Consider the following 245-nt stretch of genomic DNA (forward strand, 5'->3'; position numbering starts at 1 on the left):
AGTTGAAAACGAGATATGATCACCAGAGAACGGTGTTATTACCAAAGGCTATGTATGATTGGAGGAATCTCATAATCCAGGACTTTATGTCCGTGGACGAGTATAACTCGGCCCTGTTTAAAATAGTTTCTAAATGGAAATTGTGTGGTGAGGATATAATGGATAAGGATATGCTTGAGAAAACCTTTTCCACCTTCCACACAAGCAATGTGTTGTTACAACAACAGTACCGTGAGAAGGGCTTC

This window comes from Brassica oleracea, chromosome C5 (genome assembly GCF_000695525.1).
Source record: "Brassica oleracea var. oleracea cultivar TO1000 chromosome C5, BOL, whole genome shotgun sequence".
NCBI classification, from domain to species: Eukaryota; Viridiplantae; Streptophyta; class Magnoliopsida; order Brassicales; family Brassicaceae; genus Brassica; species Brassica oleracea.